Here is a 22504-nt window from a genome sequence, read left to right as displayed (position 1 = left end):
ATACTTTATCCTGACAACCCTAATTAGTCTGTGTGATTCTTGTGCCCGTGCACAGATGTGAAAATTAAAGCACAAAGAGATTAAGTGACTTGCCCAACGTTCCGATGACGGGCAGGGTTAGGACACAAGCTCTTAAAACTACAGACAAAGAGCTTTCCTACATATGTGCAAGCAAAGACTGGTTAGAAAAAGAATACAATTAAAACTTCCATTTATAATGGTAAGCAAAAAGGTGGAATATCTTAGAATAAATAGATTTAATAAGAGGAGAGTAGGAGCAATATGAAGGAATCCTTAAACATCTACTGGGGAACATAAAAGACTTCATGATTACATGGGAGGGAAATTCATTTTTTAAATAAAAAGACTAAATAATGTATAAGTTTCATGGAATTCTAATTAAAATACCAAAAAGGGGAAAGGAAAATCTATGCAGTAAGAAGTGCTAGGGCAACTGGCTGGCCACTTGGAAAGAAATGAAACTTAATCTCTACGTTTTAACCTTAAAATAAATTCCAGAGAAATCAAAGAGTAAAATATAAATTAAAACACAAATATTTGAGAAATTTGTAAAACAATCTTTTTTTTTTTTTTTTTTTTTTTTTTTTTTTTGAGACGGAGTCTCGCTCTGTAGCCCAGGCTGGAGTGCAGTGGCAGGATCTCAGCTCACTGCAAGCTCCGCCTCCCGGGTTCACGCCATTCTCCAGCCTCAGCCTCCCGAGTAGCTAGGACTACAGGCGCTGCCACCTCGCCCGGCTATTTTTTGTATTTCTTAGTAGAGACGGGGTTTCACCGTGTTCGCCAGGATGGTCTCGATCTCCTGACCTTGTGATCCGCCCATCTCGGCCTCCCAAAGTGCTGGGATTACAGGCTTGAGCTACCGCGCCCGGCCTGTAAAACAATCTTAAAGAAGTAAGCCCTTTGAGGCACCACACAATTTTGAGTCATAATAGAAACAATTAATGAATTTAAAATGTATACGTTTATGGCTAAAAAAAAAAAAAAAAAAAACCCACATTTGTATGTGGTAGGAGGTATCTGTGTTCTCAATCCCAGGACCTCTCTGCATCAGAAGAACAAGTCTGTGCCTTTGACGTGTGAGGTCAGAGCCTCCTGTAGAGTGAGTGGAGTCCCGTCCCCGTCCCAGAATGAATTTGGCCATGGGACTTGCCTGGCGGTGGTGAGTGGAAGTGGCACGTGCCATCGCCCCTGGGCCTTTTGATGTATTACGTGCTACCTCTTGCCCTCCTCCTCGCCCAGGTGGCCACCGCCCCTTCAAGCCTGCGCCCCAGAATGGACAGATGGCACAGACACAAACCCCACGTGGAGCCACTCCAGCTGACCTGCAAACCCAGAGGGGAAAACAATGGCTCGCTACTGTCAAGCACTGCATTTTGGCATGGTTTTCAATGTAGCGTTATTGTGAAAAGGGCCAATGAACACATTTATGGTTCAAAAAACAACCATAAAACCCAAGGCTGGTTTCAAATAGGAAAATATTTATAATATCTAAACAGACAAAAGGCTGATTTTCTTAATTTACAAAGAGCTCATATAAATTAATAAAAGAAACAAGAGAAAAAAATGACTGAATACCATGAATAGGATGTTTACATTTTTAACGAACAATAAACATGTAACAGAATGCATAAACCTACTCAGTGTTTTAAAGCAAGTGAAAACAGTAAGATAAGTATTTTTATCAACCAGACTGGAAACGTTTTGGTGAAGTTTTGGTAAAACCCAGTGACGGCAAAGGGCAGAAGGGAAAGTTTGTTCCTCTTAAACATTTCTGATGTTGGCATAATTTGATGCAGCCTTCTTTGGGGACAATTTCATAGCATCTCTCAAAATAAAAACTGTACATACCCATACTCAATGGTTTTAATCCTGGGAATTTAACCTGTGAATATACTAACAGAAAGAGGCCAGCCTATTTACACAAGGACGTTTACTGCAAAAACCTGAACCAGTGAGTAGCAATAAAGAGCTAGTTAAATAAACTTTGATATTTACATAGAACATGAATATATGCATTATAAAGTTTAAGGTAGATCTATTTATGCCAATGTGGAATGATCTCGAAGATAAATAACTGACAAGCAAGACACAGCCCAGTGTGCACAGAAGGATCTCTGTGTAAACGAGAAGGAATGGATGAGTGCATTTACTACATAAACATTTCTCTCTGGAATGATGCACAAGAAACCTAACAATGGGAAACTGGATTAAGGAGGAGGCAAGGGGGAACTTGCTTTTTATGTGTAACTTTCTGTAATATTAACCTTTAATCCATGCATGTATTATGTTATGCATATTTTAAACTCTGCATACCATTGAACCTAGAATTCTACTTCTAAGAATTCCCAGTATTAACCAAAGGATTATTTCTTATTTTGGAAACTGGAAACAACCAAGGTGTGCAGCAAGAGGGAATTACATATATTCATTGAGGCCTTCCCAGTTGCTGTCATTAAATCATATTATAGAAGAATATATATATGTGTGTGTGTATATTGTATACACACATATATATATAGAGAGAGATATGTATATTGGAGACAGGGTCTCCCTCTTTAGCCCAGGCTAGAGTGCAGTGGCATCATCACAGCTCACTGTGACCTCTACCTCCCATGCTCAAATGATCCTCCCATTTCAGCCTCCCGAATAGCAGGGAATATAGGCATGCATCACCTGGCTAATTTTTGTATCTTTTGTAGAGAGAGGGTTTCATTATGTTGCCCAGGCTGGTCTCAAACCCCAGGCTCACATGATCACCTCGCTGTGGCCTCCCAAAGTGCTGGGATTAAAGGCGTGAGCCATCGTGCCCAGCCACGGGAGAATATTTAATGCCATGTAGAAATGTTCACACTAAATGAAAGAAGAAGAAGGAGGGAAAAAAAGCAGGTTACAACCTGGTTTGGAAGGTGAATAACTGCCCTTCTGAGAAGCAAACAAATACATAAAGAAAATCAGCAGCTGCATCTCAAAGTTACCATGGTTATCTCCAGACAGTGGGATTTTGGCTTCCTATGTATTTTTCTATTTCCCATGGTTGATACGTAACAGAGAAAATGCATTATTAAAACCCAAGCCAGCGACAGCTGGTTCTGCCTCCTAAGTGAGGAGGCATAAGAATAATGCTCCCATCAGCAGGCGGGAGAGGTGGACGGGGCCAGAAACATTCCAGCACTGGAATGTGAGGGCCGTTGGCTTCAGAACAGGTATGGAAAGGCTCTGGAAACAACGGCGGCCAGTCTGAGTGAGGGGCAGGAAACCAGAATCCCTGCACAGTGACAGGGTCCGGGGTGGCAGGACGACAAACAAGGTGTGTAGGGGACGGACGGGGCCTGATCTGCACAGAAAGTGGTCAGCCAGGTGACCAGCCAAGTGTCCATGTGCAATTCTATGTGGGCTGCTGCTCCTTGATGGAGAATACTGAGAATCTCAGACATAAATGCAAGCTTCAAGAATAAATTCCAACCAGCACCCAAATGTATTCAAGAGCCTCTGCCCCCCTCCCTTTCTCAACCCATTGTCAGAAAAAAGTATGAAGTGGGAAGGTAGATTGCCCTGCTTGAAAAAGAGTATTATATAAACCATTTGCAAATGACTTTTATTCTCTTCTTTTAGAAATCTCCTCATGGCACAATAATAAAAACAATGTATTTGTTGATACAGAACATTAATTCCATTAAAATTGCATTATGTGTAATGAAAAGCTATCAGAGTATAATTATGCAAGCAAATTCACAGACCCACATCAACTTTTAAATCCACTGGAACCATACAATAGGAACTGAACCTGTCTGGTAGATAAATTGCTCTTTCACTTCCAAATCATTATGAATAAAAGCCACTGTACTAATGTCATAAACCACACACTACTTACGCAAACTCTCAAATCCAGGACTGTTCCCTAGAGGTGCCTCTGCCTGCTTTTTCCCAGGACCTTCCTGTTCTCAGACCCAGAGGCTGTGCTCCCATTCCTGACTTAGCCCCAGAGCAGGCTCCCTTCTCGGAATTCTTGCCCAGAGAGTCCAGCTGTACCCTGAAGGCAGCCTGGCTGCACCCCAAAGGGTTGCCTGAATCCACACACTCTCAGCCCTCCGCCCCAGCCTGGGAGCTCTGCTCTGCTCTGCTGCCCCGGGCTGGCCGCTGCAGGGCCCGCAGGCTGCTCTCCCTCCTCCCTGCTGCAGGTACCGCACCCAGGTCGCCCTCCTGCCATCTGTTCTCACACCAGGCAGCGCCACACATAGAGACTGGAGTGGAGAGCCCATCTCCTGTCCCCACGAGGTTCTGAGAGGAGGCAGAGGGCCACCAGGACAGGGGAGGAACGGGGCAGGAGACTGGATTCCTTCAAGGGTACAGGAGTACATCCAGTGGCACCCACTCCCGCCGATGCTAGCCCCGGTGAAAAGACACGCCCCGCGCCAGGGACTGTCTACGCCCCTCGCCCATCACATATGTCCATCCCTGGGTTTAGACACGTCTAGGATCCCCAAACACACTAAGGATCTGGACAACTGGTGCCATGCTGGTGCCATCTGACTAAGTGGCCCAGCACCCTTGTAACAGCTGTCCCTACTCCGCAGTGCTGCTCCCCGTTACCCTCGCTGGCACAGGCAGAACTCCCATGTCTGGTCAGTTCTGGGTTGCTGAGTCCCGGGAACCCCCTTCAGCACCCACCTGGCTGACACTGATCTTACTCCTGCTTTGCAGAAGGAACACCCTCCTGTCTTGGCCGCCCCCCTGCTTCTTCCTCCCCCACTCATGCTCCCCAGATGCTCCTCAGTAAGCGCTCCCTCAGCCCATCCATCTCCCCCGTACCTCCCCTCCCCTCTTCACAGGAGCTATCCTGGGAACGCCGGTTCCTCCCTGGCTCCATTCTCCAGGGTACCCTAAGCCTCTCTCAGCCTCTTCCTCCCAGATCCCCGTGTCCACCCACTGGCCCGACGGAAACATGACGGACGCCTCTCCAGCAGCCTGACTGACTCAATACAGCCAGTGCTCCTGGAGCCTGCCCTACCTCCACAGGAGGCCCCATTCACCCAGATGCGACTGTCGGGGTCCCAGATGCCCCACGTCCCTCCCCTGCCCAATCTCATGCTCAAATCCATCCAAGTCAGGGACATCTACTGACCAGCTCACCCTGGGCCCCAACTCCCAGTTCCTCCCTCCACCCGGCACCTGGCTGCCACCTGGTACCAGAGCTACTGTAAGAGCCCTACAAAGGCCTCCCCGCCCAGACTCCTGGTCACTTCTAACCTGTTTTCCACACTGCAGAATCATCTTTTTAAAATGCAAACCTGGCCGGGCTCGGTGGCTCACACCTGTAATCCCAGTACTTTGGGAGGCCGAAGCAGGCGGATCACGTGAGGTCAGGAGTTTGAGACCAGCCTGGCCAATATGGTGAAACCCTGCCTCTACTAAAACTACAAAAATTAGCCAGGCCTGGTGGCACATGCCTGTAATCCCAGCTACTCAGGAGGCTGAGGCAGACAAATCGTTTGAACCTGGCCGGTGGAGGCTGCAGTGAGCCAAGATCGCACCACTGCAATCCAGCCTGGGTGACGGAACAAGACAGCGTCTCAAAAAAAAAAAAAAATCTGACCATGTCACTCGCCCCACTCAATGACACTGTGCCCTTCAGGGGCTTTCTTTAGCCCTTGGAGTAAGTCCCACATCTTCCAGCTCAGAAGGTCCCTGCCCACGTTTCCTACCTCATCCAGGTCACTCCATGGGTGGAGTCACCTCTGCCTCCCCGTCAACCCCCTAACAGCTAATTACCCAGCATGGGCAGCAAACAGCTACAGGACCACAGGGCTATGGCACCAGCACCCCACAGTGCTGCTTGCTCATGCACCTGTCTCCGGCTGCTCAGCAGGTCCCAGGGGCCCAGAGCACCCTTGTTTCATCTGCACAGTGCCCACCAGAGCAAGGGCCTGGCGCCACGGCACACATGAGAGTGAAGGCTCTCGGCACGCACAAGCTCGGCCAGTGCCCGCCTCCGGGCGGGAGGCTTTGTGCCCATGCTCCTGACCAGTTCCACAGCCCCACGGAGGCAGCATGGTCCTGAGGGGCAGTGCGCTGACTTTTCCCCTTTATTTTACAACCAAAGCAATGCAAGTTCAATATATAACAAGACGGATACGCTGAGGGAAATCATGAAACCATCTACATTCACACGGCTTCTCCTCCGACTCCTGTTAACACGCGGCTGGGTTCTATACAAATCAGTTTTTATAAAAATTGGGTCATCATGTTGTCAACAACCTTTTCTCATTACCATATAATGTGCCATGATCATGAGGGCACACCCTGTAGGTATTCGCTGACATCACCTTAATGGCTGAATGGGACTCCATTGTATAAAAATACAAAATACTCATGACCTATTATTCTATAAACATTTGGAATCACAAGCATATGTGAAAAATACGTTTTTGAACAAGCTTCTGAAAAGATAAACATAAGCCTGTAATCCCAGCATTTTGGGAGGCCGAGGCGGGCGGGTCACTTGAGGCCAGAAGTTTGAGACCAGCCTGGCCGACATGGTGAAACCCCGTCTCTACTAAAAATACAAAAAATTACCGGGCATCATGGCAGGTACCTGTAGTCCCAGCTACTCTGGCAGCTGAGGCAACAGAATCACTTGAACCTGGGAAGCGAAGGTTGCAGTGAGCCAAGATCATACCACTGCACTCCAGCCTGGGCGACAGAGTGAGACTCTGTGTCAAACATTTTTTTAAAAAATATTTTAAAATATATAAAATATATGAATACATTTTTTAAAGTATTTCATTTTTTCTGATCTAGTCATTCTAAACAATCTGAAAAGTCAAAATTGTTTTGTAGAGAGGTTGCCACTTACAACAAATAGTTTTGCTTGTTTCTTCAATTTACTTTCACATTTCTAAACTTGATGTTTTGACTGACTTCTGACTATGAAAATTGAGGATTCTCACTTTCCCCTCCAACACACAGCAGACACGGCCAAATGCACACGCTCGCTCTCCCTCTCCTCCTCACTTTCCCAATCCAAATATAGCAACAACCCACCTTTTGATATTTCAGCATTCAGTATTGACATTATTACGACTATCCATAACTGAGCCAGAAGGAGTACTACAATTACAGTGCTTTTTAAAAAAATCACATCACAATATGTAAATGGGGTTAACTGCCTCATTTTTCACTTAAATCTTCCACACAGTCACACATGACTTAACAACGGAGCTATGTTCTGAGAGGTGCGCCCTTAGGCGATTTCACCACCGTGTGACCCTCACGGAATGCACTTACACAAACCTAGATGGCGAAGCCCACTACACACCTAGGCTGTATGGTGTAGCCTACCGCTCCCAGGCTGCAAACTTGGGCAGCATGTTACTGTCCTGAACACCGTGGGCAACTATAATACAACGGTGAGTACTTGTGTATTTAACACATCTCAACATAATAAAGGTTCGGTGAAATCATGGTATTCAAATCTTATGGGACTACCATTGTACACGCAGTCCGTCGTTGAGGGAAGTGTTGGTGTATGGTGTACAACTGTATATCCACCAAAAATTCATCCTAGCTCTCCGACAGCCCTGAGGTCTCCCTCACCATGTATGAGCACATTATGTCTATCAAAATATGCGGGAGCAAACCAAGAAAAAAGAAGACATGGGCTCAAGAAAACAGAGGCTCCAGCCCAGGAGAGAGGCAAAGGGGAGTGGAAGGCACAGGGATGTCCCTGGGAGCCATGGTGCACCAGGCCAGGGAACAGTCAGGTAAGGAGGGAGCAGGTGACCCGGGTCCAAGAGGGACATGCCTCAGAAAACCAGGTGGTTTGCTCCCTGCATTTTTTTTGGGGGGTGGGGGTTGGGAGACCGAGTCTCTCTCTCTGTTGCCCATGCTGGAGTGCACCGGCTGGATCTCTGCTCACTGCAACCTCCGCCTCCTGGGTTCAAGTGATTCTCCTGCCACAGCCTCCCCAGTAGCTGGGACTACAGGGACCCACCAGCATGCCCCACTAATTTTTTTTTTTTTTGTATTCTTAATGAGGATAGGGTTTCACCATGTTGACGAGGCTGGTCTCGAACTCCTCACCTCCAGGTGATCTACCCACCTCAGCCTCCTCAGCCTCCCAAAGTGCTGGGATTACAGGCTTGAGCCACTGCACCTGGACCACATTTTTTGACAGACCATATCCTCCACTAACTTTCAGAGAAAGGATTCACAGTAGGTGAAATCTGAGGGACCCTACACGTTTCACATGTAAGGACAGAAATTTCAGGTGGCAGATTATTTTTTTCTCAAAACCTTTTAGGCAATGATCTAATATGTGCTAATCTCCATGGTGGCTTCTGAGAGGTCTGATTCATCGCAGATACTGGTGAGGACCAGCTGTTTACCAGGCACTGTTCTAGGCACAGGGGATCCAGCGGTTTACAAGAAAGACACGCATAGTGCCTCCCTCATACAGCTGACATCCTGGGGAGCAGCAGAGGAGGGAGACACCAAAATAAGAGTGAAACCACACGGCATGTTACACAGAATGAAGAAAAACAAGGTGGGAAAGCGTGGGCTCGGGAGCTGGGAAATCCTGGGCTTGTAGGGGTAACAGATCCCAAAAGGAGGAACGGCCCTGGTAGGACGGATGCTGGTTCCCGATGGGAACATACAGGACTCTACAGTGGTGACGGGGTCTTTGTTTTTATTCACGGGGTGAGGTATGAGAAACTGATCTGAATCTGCCATCTCCTTTCAGTTCTGAGAATAAATCCTGTATCATTTTGGAAAGACGACTCTATTTCCTGTGGTCTCCGCAAAGCCTGTTTCTATTCTCTGGCTGACCCTTTCATTTACTGTCTTCCCTATTTCCAACTTCCTGGTCTTTTTTGTTGTTGTTGTTCAGTTTTCTGAGAGATTTCCCCAATTTCATCTTTCAAGGCTTTGATGATTTTTAAACTTTATATTTTGAAATTTTTCAAATAGAAAAGTAGAAAAATAAGAATATTCAATCCATCTACTTAGCCTGTCACCTTGATTAACAATTTTACTGTTTGCTTCATCTCTTTTTCTTTGCTTTTCAAGATAAATTACAAACCATGACATTTTAAGTTTTCAATGTGTGTACCTAAAATACAAGGACATTTTTCTATATAACTTATGAGGCCATTAATAAATCTAAAATTTACTAATTATGAATAGATCAACTTCGTATGATTTCATACTCAATTCCTATTCAAATTTCCCAGATTGTCCCCAAAATAACTTCTTGCAGTTAATTTGTTCAAACTAGCTTCCAATGCCTAGGAATTTGTTATGTGCCTACATGGTGGTAATTTTGTTAATTAGCTTTAAATTTTCAGCTTGTTCTTTAACCCACATGTCTCTGGTTTTCAGGGTAGGCAAGGGTTTTAATACAATTATGGTATCTTCCCTTCACACATCCCACCTCTCATTCTTTGCTAGTATAATCTAGAATTTTAGATTCAAACTCATATTGCACTGTTTTCATATTATACTATCTTTTTTCCTTTTTAAAAATTAATTTTTCTTTTCTTTTTTTTTGGAGATGGAGTCTCGCTTTGTTGCCCAGGCTGGAGAGCAGTGGTACAATCTTGGCTCACTGCAACCTCCACCTCCCGAGTTCAAACAATTCTCATGACCCAGCCTCCTGAGTAGCTGGGATTACAGGTGCCCGCCACCACACCCAGCTAATTTTTGTATTTTTAGTAGACACAGGTTTCACCATGTTGGCCAGGCTGGTCTTGAACTCCTGACCTCAAGTGATCTGCCCACCTTGGCCTCACAAAGTGCTGGGATTACAGACATGAGCCACCATGCCCAGCCTATTTTTCTTTCTTTCTTTCTTTTATTTTTAAGATAGGGTCTCACTGTGTTACCCAGGCTGGTCTTGAACACCCTGACTCAAGCAATCCTCCCGCCACAACCTCTGAGTAGCTGGGACTTCAGGCATGAGCCTCCTCGCCTGGCTATATTCTGTGTCTTTCGATGTTTTTTTAATTTCCACTTTCAAGTTTTAACTAGTTTCAGTGTTCCGCATTAGTTCTGCTTAGGCATGATTCCACCGACTCAAGCTGCTGACTTAATAGCTCAAATCATTGAATGACATTTTCACGAGACTTTTCTTCCCAGGGGACCTGAGGGCCCCCAAAGCCCGATACCTGAGCATATCTTCAGGGCTTCCAGGACCACTGTGGACTGCTCGACTGCTCAGTAGTCATCATGTCTGAAGAGCAGGTCGCCCTAGTGCAGGTCTGGAGTCGCAGACTTTCCTCTCAACCACTGCAGATGCTGTGTGCCTGCCCTCTGCTTTGTCACAGCAGAGAACTCTTAAGGCCTGTCTCTTTGTATGTTTGCTTTGCTGAAAATAAGGTCCCCTACCTAGATGCTTGTGGAATCCCATTCTTGAATTTGCATTGATAATTTCCTTCCCTTTCTCTCTGAAACTTTTCTGGCATACTTAGTTCATCTCCGCAGGACAGTGTTTGGCGTTGCTTGTTTTTGCACTTTACAGAAACGGTGTCATAGAAAAGTCATAGTATTTTCCTGTGTGTCTCACAGGCAGAGAACTAATCGGCTCCTGCACCACAGGTCTCACTCCCCTGCAGGGGCTGCTCTGGTGGAAGCCAGTGCCCCAGGAGCAGCCCTCAGACAACAAAGACCTGACGCGACGGGCCTCAGGGAGGCAAGTCTGAAATGTGCTCAGTAACTGTGCTCCAGTCCCCTCAGGAGCCAGCATGATCACCCGCTGTAGCCAACTGGATAACACACTTGGACGGGCTATCCTTCCTCCCTGCCTCCCTCTGCCTACCTGACTGTGCTCTGCGCAAACAGGAGAGCTTCCTGCTAGTCCTGCTCTCAGTCTCAGCTTTCAGGGTCATCCAGGATAAGAACATTCGCGTTCCTAAGATTCCTTTATCATGTTGTCGCACACAGCTATAGTTTATTCACTTTCACTGCGGTATAACTACAGTCCATTTCATTAGACCACAGAACTTATTTTGTTTGTTTTTGAGACAGAGTCTTGCTCTATTGCCCAGGCTGGATCCCTATTTCTTTTCTTTTAGTAGTTTCAGCCTGAAATTTTACCATCATATGTAATTTACAAGGCCTAAAATTAAACTACACATGAACCGTCCCCTCCAGTTTCTAGAAGCCATGTTTTCTCCCATACTATTGAGAATGCCAGTTGCTGAAATTCTCATCGGGATATTCCGCTATATTTTTCGAGTCTAGATACTTTCTCTTTTTCCTGTTCTACAATATATTCATAGGTCACATTGTTCAATATTTTCTCATTACTTATTAATAAGATGAAGAGTGAATCACTCGGTATGAATACCTTGCACTTGGTCCAGCTTTCTGTTAATTTGTCTGGTAGTTATATCGCCTTCATTTACGTCCATAACTCCAAGTCTGATTCAGTTTCTCAAAGCATGTATCTGGTGTAGCAGATTATTTTTCAAATAATACATCTCTCTTACCCTACTGTGTGTTCCTCCAGTTTTGTGTAGTTGATCCAAACAACTACACAAAAATCTGCAATTTCCAAAATACATTGTGACCAGGGTTCATTCATCACAACCCCTACATACATACGGTATTTTGCTTGTAAACTCTCTTCCCCTCTTCCTACTAACTTTTCTTATAGCTTTGAAATTTGCCTAGACTTCCTAAAATGATGATGGCCCAGGGAAATGTTCAATAATCTGGGTAAAAAAAGAAACGTTGATGTGGCTGAAATATATACATATGTATCTTGCAAATATAACTCATGGCTATTTTCCATATAAATCATCTCAAATCAAGATTTGATTTTCTCTAATAGATCTGGTCTGAAAAGTATAGTTATGAACACGAGTGAAGTCACGGGCATTCACTGCTTCTTTAATTGCATTTTCTGGAAAACTCTGCAGTTCTATTTTTAATATTTGATTACACCATCAATAGAGCTATATTCCACAAAAGCAATTATGTTTTGCTCAGCAAAATATCAGAATGGAATAATATGTTGCATATTAACAGCTGTAAGAATAGAAGCCATTTAGAACGTTTTAGAATAATGACTGAGGTCACTTGTTCAGAATTTACAGCAAATGTGTTTTAAAGACCCACTATCATGGAGTCCACTGTGAAGTCCAAGTTATGCATGTCAGAAACTACAAATGCACAGGGAGCCCAGAATTTTATCAAAACGTTAACATCAGCACTACTAAAAACCAAAGCTTTTATCCAGTACCCCCTGCTTACCAGCTCTCCCCATGTGCAAACACGTTAGCATTTAATGTAATATGCTTTCCTTTTCTTTAAGGGCTTTATCTAGGTATCTAGAAAGTAGTGAAGTGGTAGCATTTAACTAACACAGGAGTGGCAAGCAGGTGGCAACTCCCTTCCTCGACCCAGAGGGCCAATGCTCATCTTTCACCACACCCTCCGTGCCGACTACAGAAGCCACCTTGAAATCCTTCTGACACAGTATTCCCGGCACCATGACTTAGAATTTGTGTTGGCATGCCAGATCCCACCCACCTGAAGGCGCTATATAAGTAAGCTAGGGCAGCCAGGGGAATGCAGTTCTATGTCTTCGTCACAATTCCAAAAGGCAGTTCATGGTTGCACAGGTCTTTCGCTTCCAGGTCAGACGCAGAAGTTAGCAGCTCATCAGTGTCCCCAGTAAGAACAACAGGAAAAGCTCAATAAGATATGGAAATCAACTCTCTGAAATGGCTGAGAGTGACAAAATTCAAACAGGCTTGAGAGAGGAATGAACCTCCCTCCAAGAAGGGAGCTGAACTCTGAAGCTTCTTTTACCCTAGAGGTGTTGGCCAATTCTGGGCACAAGCAGCAGCCTGAGAACTCTGGCTACGCACCTGCTGAAAGCCAGTTCTGGGGGAAACCCCAGCAGGGGTATGGGTGGAGACTTGGGGTCCAGGCACACGGTTGGCTTTTCCCTTCGGATAGCTTTCCAATTCTGAGGGTAAGAGATTTACATTTTAACAAAAAGCCACGGGAAGGCAGCCTCAAAATAAAAACTGTAATTGGGAAACACAAGAGGAGGGGCTGTGAAGAATCTAAAAGACTCTCATTTGAAAACCCTAAAAGACAAGGACAAACAGCAGCAAGACCGAAGCTTATCAGGGCTGCAAACCAGCTCTGAGTCAGCACAGTCCTGCTTCAATGAAGGTGATGAACACCGGATAATGTGGACAATAAAGTTAGCTGGCTGACTTCAAAACAATTATAGTTACTTCGTCCAAGAAAACTGAGAAAAAGAAGAACAAAATAAATGAAAAGAAGAATTTCACCAGATAACTATAATCGGTAAAAATTAATAATCAAAGAGAAAATATAAAACTAAAAAATACAACATCTAAAATTAAAAACTCAACAGATGGTTTAACAGCAAATTAGATACAGAAGACAGGACTAGTAAACTGGAAGACAGGGCAATTAAAACAAACACCCAAACTAAAACCTAAGGAGGAAAAAAAATTTTTTCAGAGTATTAGAGAGACATAGGACACAATGAATGGGCCTAGTGTATGTGATTCAAGTCCCATTCAGAGAAAAAGAGAACAGGGTAGAAGAAATGATGGCCAAGAATTTTCTAAAACAAACAAAACAGCAAACCTCAAATCATTCAGTAAGCGCTGCAAAGCTAGGCTGGCCAATTACACAAAAGAAAAAGAAACCAAAAGAAAAGGAAAAATCTTAAAAGCAGCAAAGGAGTAGATCTGGGCACATACACATTACCTTCAAAGAAGTAACAAAAAGACTGGTAGTCATTTTCCTACAGAAATGATGGAAACCACCTTTTAAGTCCCGAAAGCAAGTAACTGCCAACCTAGAACTCTATCACCAAGAAAATATCCTTCAAAAAAGGAAGCCAAAATAAAAATGCTTCTGAGACAATCACAGCAGAATTTGTCACCAGCAGACTTACACCAAAGAAAAGAAAAATGACCCAGAGAAAAACCCAAATAAGGACGAAGACATGAAGATTGACGAAAGGGATGAATGAAAATGAACTGCGACCAAACTTTGGAGGTTATGAAAAGGACAGACAGGTGGTACTGATTTAGCCAAATTAAGAAAGATGGATCCTAGAGCAGCAACAGCAGCAGCAGAGCAAAGAGAACAACCCAGACTGTATCTCAGAACCCTCAGAAGACTCAGGCACGAGTCTCAGTCGGCACCTCTGGTAGTGGGGCTAATTTGGTGTAGAAGGCTTGAGGGATTGGGGGCCAATCAAGGAAGTAGATATGGTGAAAGGAAGCAGTAACACATGCAAGCCTAAACAAGTTATGTGGGAGGGGAAGTCCCTCACAGCATGACACATCCACAGGCTTCAAGCAAGGGGTCTATCCAGACGGGGAAGAGGACAAGGGAACTCCTGGGGAAAGGGGGTCAGAGAGGAGGTTCACATAGCCAGGTGACAGCCTGTAGCGCACAGCAGGGGGACCCAGGGTCAGAGAGCTTTGAGGGTAGCAGTGGCCTGGAGCTTTACAACTACGAGGCGCTATCTTACCAGAGGCCAGCAGGTGCTAGAAGAGGTCTCACCGGCTATGCAAAGCAGGCAGGCTCTGAATGGCTAAAAATCTGCTAATCCAGGCTATTTGAAAAAAATAATTAGATGCATAAAAATTTGAGTTTGGTGCCAGTGGGCTTCTGAGCTAACAGATCTCAGTCTGCTATGAAGAAATAAACAATCTAGGGGCCGCTATATGACACTTGGGAAGGAGGGCTAAGATAAGGAATGGAAACTTGGACAGCTACCTGAAAACAGTTAGATTCCCCCTCCCTGCACCCTAGCAGAATTCTGAAGGACTGTTTCCCTAAAAAGATCAAAACAGGTCTGTGCTGTGGACTGACCAGCCCCAGACCACAGTGCAGCAACATGAGGCAACAGAAGGCAGCCTGAGGTTGGTCCCACCACGCCCTCTGCCCCTGCAGCATCTTTTTAGGTGAAACGAATGCAGAATGTGCTCCACAAAACAAGGCAGCAAAGTCAGAATGAGGAAGACCTAAGATCCAGAAAATGACCCAGTGGAATTCCAGAGGTGACAGCAAGAGGGAACCCGGGCTGGCAGCTGTGTACAGGCCTAGAAAGCCACCAACCCAAGAGAAGAAAATGAGTCCTGGAGAAGAAAATGGGAACAGAAAGATAACCCACTAGAGCTGAGCTGAGTCAGTACTCCTGAGAGGCTACTGCAAGAGGAGCTACTGATTAAGGTGAGGCAAGCACTGACTTCAAGAGTGAGTTAGTGAAAGTGAACATACCACCCGACACAGCTCTGCAGTGAATAATATGTGCACAGGTATAACTCCAAATACTGACTAAACTAACCCACTCTGGAGGGTGACAAAGGGGACCAAAGAGAATGAAAAGCTAAATCCTCACTGCCATAATCAGAAGCCTACAATGGTACCTAAAACTGATGAATCAAAGAGAGCAGAATTTGTATCTTATTTAGAAATGTGGAGATGTAGTAAGTCCCAGGGAAAAAAGTTGAATTAAAAGCAGCTGCCTCTGCACAAGTTACAGCAGGGAACTACTGGGTTTTCCTATTTGCTATTTGACTTTTTAAACTATGTTTTCATTTTATTAGATGACATAAAAATTAACTTTAAAAACAGACAGACATGAATATTTTTCCTTGTACTAAAATAAAACTTAAAATGCTCAAACTACATAACACCAGCATCTATAAAACCTACGGGAAAACAGCTGATCATTTTACATTTAACTTTTTTTTAATATAAAGAGCACTTACTCTCCTAAATTAAGCCAAAACTCTCAAATCTCTCAATTTTTCATGGTGCCATGGGAAAAAGCAAATCTGATGTTTCTATCCTCAAAACACCAAAAGTATTAAGATCAGCTAATTTCTTCAATTATGACTTCATGAGTAATGGACTCTAAGTCCTGGACAGCAGCCAACATCCTGCCAGATGCTAAAGACAGCACGGTGGAGGCCTGGAAGAGAACTCAGAATGAGGACATGGGGCCGGCATAGTGGCTCACACCTGTAATCCCAGCACTTTGGGAGGCTTAGGCCGGTGGATCACCTGAGGTCAGGAGTTCGAGACCAGCCTGGCCACCATGGTAGAACCCTGTCTCTACTAAAAATACAAAAAACTTAGCCACGTATGGTGGTGGGCACCTGTAATCCCAGCTACTCGGGAGGCTGAGGCAGGAGAATTGCTTGAACCGAGGAAGCAGAGGTTGCAGTGAGCCGAGGTTGCGCCACTGCACTCCAGCCTGGGCAACAAGAGCGAAACTCCGTGTCAAAAAAAAAAAAAAGAGAAAAAAAATAAAAAAAAGAATGAGGACATGGCCGCTGACTGGTGCTGAGCAGGTTACCTCTCACCCAGGATGGGGACCCCCCTGCTCTCCTGCCTCTTCGAGGGCTTAGCAGCACTGCAGCAGCAGACTTTGAACTACAGAGCAGAAAGAAAGGTTAAATTCTTGGACTTGAATAGAGAATGGCAGGGTAAACTCTGCGAGTTTGTAGGGGGAAAGTGAGCAATTTTTTTTTTTTAATTATACTTAAAGTTCTAGGGTACATGTGCACAAGTCAGCAAGTTTGTATGTTAAAGAAGGGAAGAGTACAAGAGAAATATCCCAGTGGTTGTAAGGCCAAAGAACTCTGAGGCTCTATAATGTTGGAAGTTACTGGCTCTCTGCTATGCGAGGTAACCCTACCCCCATCCCCTCGCACCTCACCTACAAAATCATCAATAAATTTATCTGGACAAAGATTGTAAGAGTTGACCAGGGTGGAAGGAAGGTGACAAGGACTCACAAAGGTTTTGAGTGTGAAACTTAGGTAAGAGAGAAAGAACAGTGCTGAGCCAGCCCCTGAGCGTGACGGATCCAGGCGGATGGAACTCGTACTCCACGGAATTAGAAGAAAGTATGGAGGGAGCTTGGGACATTGTGGCCAATGGAACCAGTACACCTAAAGAAGGCTAGGGGGAATCTGAGACACAGAATCCAAAGGATAATTTCGGGATAGGTAAGTGTGTCTTTAAATGTTTTTACAAAATATTAGTTTCTCATGGAACACATATAAAAATGGGTTCCACGTCAATGAGGTCTGAAAACATGACATAGTGTACCCTTTCCATGCAGAGTCACGGGGCACGTGAGAATAACACGGTCAAGTTAAAATGCACACCACGGGAAAGAAAATGCTTCAACCCTGAATAACCTGGCCAGCCCCAAATGTGACCTTAGAATCTTCTTTTTAACTCAGAATATACATTTAACATCTTGTATGCACAGTTGTTTACTACACATGTTAGCGAAAATGCTGGCATAGGAAATTATAGTGGGAATTCAGACAGAGACAACGCAGGGTTTTTTTTCCTTCACAATAAAAATCCCTTCTTCTGACCAGATATATAAATAGTACACCCTCATGCTGCTAACTTTAGTTCACATGAAAAATTCTAGAGAAGAACATAAAATTCACCCATACCACCATATACAAAGATAAATCAATAGCAATGTTTAAGTGTATTCATACCTAGATTTTTTTCAGTTTATAAAGTTAATTTGATTTTTTTATAAGGACTAGGTTCACAGTACACAGTTTTCCTTTAAAAATATATCACGGACGAATGTGGACACCAATCTTCCAATGATGGACACACAGACTGTCTCAATGGGAAAAAAAAAATGAGGTTGATATTGTCATTGATTCTATTCTGTCCTGTCTGGATAGGCTCCAACCTCTCAAGGTGAAAGGAGCACAAGAGAAGGCAAAGGCTGCCTTGACCTCTAGTGACCCAACACCAGGTCATCCATGACAGGTATGGACAGGGCCCCTGCAAACCCCTGGTTTATTTATTCCGTTTGTAACCATGAGGCAGAGTAGAAATGCCAGGCAGTGCCCCAGGAATACTCAAGCTCACAGCTTTTTCAATACATTTCCTTTTCTTTATGACTTGAGTCTTTCTGAAAGTTGTCTTCTGCACATACTGCTACCAAAATCCTCCCCAGTGTCTATCTCACTGCAGACACAAGACCAGCAAGTCTTATCATGCCTGTATCTCCAAGTATCTTGTTCTTGCTGACCAAGTCACGGTTTTCTAATTCTACCGACACAGTACATTCTATTTCCATCTTCAAAACCCATCAGATGGGTGACAGATCTGCAAACACCATAATAGGGTGATTGTACTTTTATGACTAGTTTTTGCTCTTGTTTTTGTTTTTTGAGATGGAGTCTTGCTCTGTCACCCAGGCTGGAGTACAGCAGGTTCACACCATTCTCCTGCCTCAACCTCCCGAGTAGCTGGGACTACAGGCGCCCACCACCACGCCTGGCTAATTTTTTGTATTTTTAGTAGAGACAAGGTTTCACCGTGTTAGCCAGGATGGTCTTGATCTCCTGACCTCGTGATCTCCCGCCTCAGCCTCCCAAAGTGCTGGGATTACAGGCTGAGCCACCACAACTGGTCTTTTATGACTAGTTTTAAATCTACTTTATCCCGTTTGGAGTTACATTTTTGTATTGCATTCTGTTTGATCATATGTGGACAATCCTACTTTCCTTTACTCCGCCATTGCCAGACATCTCTTTGCCAATGCCTTAAGCTATTTTTGTTTGTTTGTTTGCCAATAGTATCTATCTGATTTTTGCTTTTTACCCCAATCTAAAAGCACTTTTAATAGAGGAAATTAAGTAAACACCTTCAGTGTGGTTAGCTAACATAACTGAATTATTGCCTGGCTTATTTACTATATTTCCTTAATTTTTGTTTCTCTAATTTTCCAGACTTTTGCTGTTTTGTTCAACTTTTGTTTGTTGTTTTCTTTTTCTAATGATTTGGAAATTACATATCAATTTTCTAACCAAATTTTTAAATATATATTTGAAATTATATATCTAATAAGTATATATCAATAGCATAGATATCTACAGTCTCTATGCAACGTGGCAAAATTTTCTACCTCACTCTGCCTCCCAGATTTTATCAAAACAGCCACATTAGCATCAGCAATTCCAACTTAACTGTACAGTTCATTGGTTTAATTGCTTACTTCTGCAGTTTATACCAATGCTTCCTGTTTATCTTTAACAATAATTAAATATAATTATTAAATTTATATAATTATATAAATTATTGAATTTAATTAAATAATGATAATTGATTAATAACAATTAAATAATAGATTTATTTGAATAACAATTAAAGGCATTATTAAATAATTAATAATAATTTTCCTCATTTGGCTTGTGCACTACAAGTAATTATTCAGAAATGGTATGCAGAAATTTTGAGTCCACTGTATTTCTGAAAATGACTTTCACGTATCCATTCACATAAATGAGCTTAGAAATCTTGTGTATAGAAAGCCTAGAGGAATCTTGCTTCACAACCTGCTCCTTCTAAAATATGCAAATGTTGCTGCATTATCTACTAGCATTTGACTTTATGGATTAAAATCTAGTGTTAATCTGATCCTTTTCTTTTAAAATAGCCTGCTTTGTCTTGTTTAATGCTTATCTTTGATTTTTTTTGATTACTGAAATTCAGAAAATTTTCTATTACCTGAATCAAACCAAAAAAGAAAACATCTCCTATCTGCCTGTCTGACGTCTTACATGTATTTTCCACGAACTTCAGCTTTTCTCTCATAATTTCCCCATCTTGTCTCATTCCTCTCAGTTGCAAAATAGATCCCCCAGGTGACATCCTAATTCACTAATCCAACGTTGGTCATCTGGTTTCCTTCTCACAGAAACATTTTCATGTCCTCCGTCTGCCTCCAAGAGGCTTCACAGTCTCTTCTTTTGCAATGTGGCACCTCTCAGATCTCACAGGTCGTGAGCCAGAGTTGTTCTGAAGTTTTATTCCATTTCTCTGTTTCACTGTGTGCCATTTACTCCACTGACTTTGGAGTTGGTGTGTGATATATCCTAAACATTCACAAATGCTTCAAAATGCTATGCACACTGAGCACCGAGTGGTCAGTATGATGCCCGAAGCTTGGGGCAGTGCATTACATACAGAAGTAGAAGAGAATTGTCCAATCAGGATTAAACATGATGGCTTTGACCTACTGTCTGCAGGAAAAAAGTGATGAGAGGAGGCCAAAGAAACCTGTAGCCATGTGGCCTCCAGATGGACCTTATTATTGTATGGGTGCTTGGTTTCTTTTTGTTCTTTGACTCTATGTGATTTATTTGGTTATATTTAAAGCAAACTAGCAATTTCTGCTCTATAATTAAAAGTATTTGTATGTCTTTATAAACACTGAGTATATATACTATTAATTGTTGTTATTTTTCGATTCTCAAAGCTTTCCAGGCCTAATCGTTATCCTGCAACAACTTTTAAGGAAGTGAGAGCAATGATTTCCTCTCCTCCACTGTTCATAAGAATCATGGAGAAGTGGGGTTGAAAAAGAAGACTGCCTGAGCCCCAATCCCAGAGCCCAACTTGGGGTACCTGAGATATAGCCCTATCTGTTAGTTTCCTACTGCTGCTGCAACCAATGACCAAAACCTCAGTGGCTTAAAACAATACAAAATTATCACCTTTCAGCTTTTGAGGTCAAAAGTCCAAAATGGATTGGGTTGGTAGGACTGAGCTCCTTCTGGAGGCTCCAGGGGAGAGTCCCTTTCCTTGCCTTCTCCAGCTTCCAGAGGCTGCCATCAGCCCTTGGCTTGTGGTCCCACAGCACTCTTGAGTTCTGCTTCCATCCTTGCCTCTCCTTCTCTGACTGTCCTGCCTTCCTCTTTCCCTTATGAGGACCCTTGTGACTACCTTGAGCCTATTCAGATACCTGGCACTGCCTCCCCATCTCCAAATCTATAACTTCCCCACATCTACAAAGTCCTTTTTGCCATGTAAGGTAAAAGGTTCATAGGTTCCAGGGGTTAGGATATGGACATCAGTGTGGGGGTGGAGGTACGAGTCTCCTCATACACCCAGAAACCTGCACTTTGAACAAGAACCAGCGGACTGTCTGGTGAGAAACACCAAATCAGACCTACTACATGGTGGCTGGAGCTTTTTCTTTTAGGACACTCTTCAGACCCATCACCTTAAAAGTCCGAAACCAACAGAGTGGTGAATAAATGTATCATAATATTAAAAAAACACCATCCTTGACAATTTATTAAAACACTGCAGTATGTATCTAGACCTACCCAGAATTCATTTTTAAGTGGAAAGATAAATGACAAAACAGAAATGTCTAAGAATCACTGGGGAGAAATAAAAGTCAAACCAAAAGCCAAGTCCGCTTTCCACAGCAGAATCAAGATGACACCCTATGGAGACTCTGATACACTCAAAAAACATACTTCCATGTTCGTTTGTTTGTGACAGAGTCTCTCTCTATCGCTCAGGCTGGAGTGAAGTGGTACAATCTCAGTTCACTGCAACCTCTGCCCCATGGGTTCAAGTGATTCTCCTGCTTCAGCCTCCCGAGCAGCTGTTATTACAGGCGCCCGCCACCACGCACGGCTATTTTTTGTATTTTTAGCAGAGATGGGGTTTCACCATGTTGACCAGGCTGGTCTTGAACTCCTGACCTCAGGTGACCCACCCGCCTTGGCTTCCCAAAGTGTTGTGATTATAGGTGTGAGCCACCATGCCCAGCCACTTCCATGTTTTAAAGCTTCACTTTTCCATGTGTCTTACGCTCTTTTCCCCCCCCCAAAAAAAAGTAAAATTTCTGAATTGTTTAAATACATTATTAGGAAACAGAACGTAAAAGGCCAGTCTTCTTTAGCATATGCCCAAATTCCAAATGTGTCAGTATTTCTATAATAAACAGCGCCAGCACTGACAGACTGCATAATGCAGGGTTTCCTGTGCTGCCATTCACCAGCACACACAAAAGTGAGTGTCATGAACATGTCAAGAAACGGCATCCCATTTAGAAACCAGGAAATATGAAAATGCAGCTATCAGTCATCCCTAAGGCTGGCCAAATAAAAGGCTTTAAATATAGTCATGGATCCCCAGCGTCACAAGCAACAACATTCGCTGCACAGAGAGGCAGTGGAATTCGCAGCATTGAGGATTTGCTGGTCGGCTGATGAGATCTGCCCACTTTGAACTTGCTCTCAACTGACATACCCAGATCTGTTTTCACATCAGCTGTCAAAATGATAGTTCTCCTGCATACTATGCCTGCACTGTTAATATCTATCTATCTATCTATCTATCTATCTATCTATCTATCCATCCACTCATCCATCATCTATCTATCTTTCCATCCATCCATCCATCCATCCATCCATCCATCCATCTTGAGATGGGGCGTTGCTCTGTGGCCCAAGCTGGAATGCAGTGGTGCAATCTTGGCTCACTGTAGCCTGGACCTTTCAGGCTCCAGCAATCTTCCTGCCTTAGCCCCACAAGCAGCTGGGACCATAGACACACACTACCACACCTGGGTAATTTTTACAATTTTGTAGAGACAGGGTCTCACTATGTTCCCAGGGCTGGTCTT

The 22504-nt window shown here is 43.7% G+C and overlaps 1 protein-coding gene across 5 annotated transcripts in view; it reads right to left on the bottom strand.

Moving 5' to 3' along the window:
• The window catches only part of ENTREP2 (endosomal transmembrane epsin interactor 2), a 446665-nt gene that overhangs the window by 267903 nt on the left and 156258 nt on the right, over positions 1 to 22504 (bottom strand). The gene's annotated exons all lie outside the window — the stretch shown is intronic.

The sequence above is a fragment of the Macaca fascicularis genome, chromosome 7, assembly GCF_037993035.2.
Source record: "Macaca fascicularis isolate 582-1 chromosome 7, T2T-MFA8v1.1".
Classification (NCBI taxonomy): Eukaryota; Metazoa; Chordata; class Mammalia; order Primates; family Cercopithecidae; genus Macaca; species Macaca fascicularis.
This window is presented reverse-complemented; position numbering and strand designations above follow the sequence as displayed.